The following is a 649-nucleotide window of genomic DNA, read 5'->3' as shown; positions in this document are numbered from 1 at the left end:
TGCGGAAGTCCGTTAGAAGCTTCGCGATACAAGTAATGCACGAACGCTCTGTATCCAAAATTCTATTCATAAAAAAGGAAAACATCCTTCGACGGGAATTTAACGCGAATAAACGCGCACAGCAATTGCACACTATGCAGCACAGAGGCGGAGCGACTAAGAGGGCCCTGTCAACATTAAAATTTGGCAATTTCCTCCTTTAAGACAGTAAAATCTAACGAAATCTCATTAGATCGAAACTTCTAGAACATTTCAAAAGGTTCAAGTAACTGTTGACAGGTCAACCCCCTTTCCCGCTCAGCACCACCACTTCTAACGATATAAAAGCGCACACCAAAGACAGAATCGGTCGTCTGTCTTCAGTCTTCTTGAGAATCAGAGTGTTAGAATTAGAGAGTCAGAGTCATAACCAGAGTGTTAGTGTGAGAGCTAGTCTACTGGTCTCCTTCAGAGAGTTCTTCTTGGAAGCGGGGTGCTCATTCGTAAAAATCCCGAGGGCCATCCTCCATAGCAGGCACGTTCAAGGACAGCCGAGCAACACCGCGACGCAAAATAAGTTGCACGTGGCACTTCCGTCTCAGTCGCACTACCCTCCGTTTTTGTGTAAATATTAATTTTCGGAAACGATCGCGTGCGAACTATTCGAATA

The sequence above is a fragment of the Trachymyrmex cornetzi genome, unplaced genomic scaffold (assembly GCF_001594075.2).
Source record: "Trachymyrmex cornetzi isolate Tcor2-1 unplaced genomic scaffold, Tcor1.1 scaffold536, whole genome shotgun sequence".
Classification (NCBI taxonomy): Eukaryota; Metazoa; Arthropoda; class Insecta; order Hymenoptera; family Formicidae; genus Trachymyrmex; species Trachymyrmex cornetzi.
Note: the sequence above shows the minus strand (reverse complement) of the source record.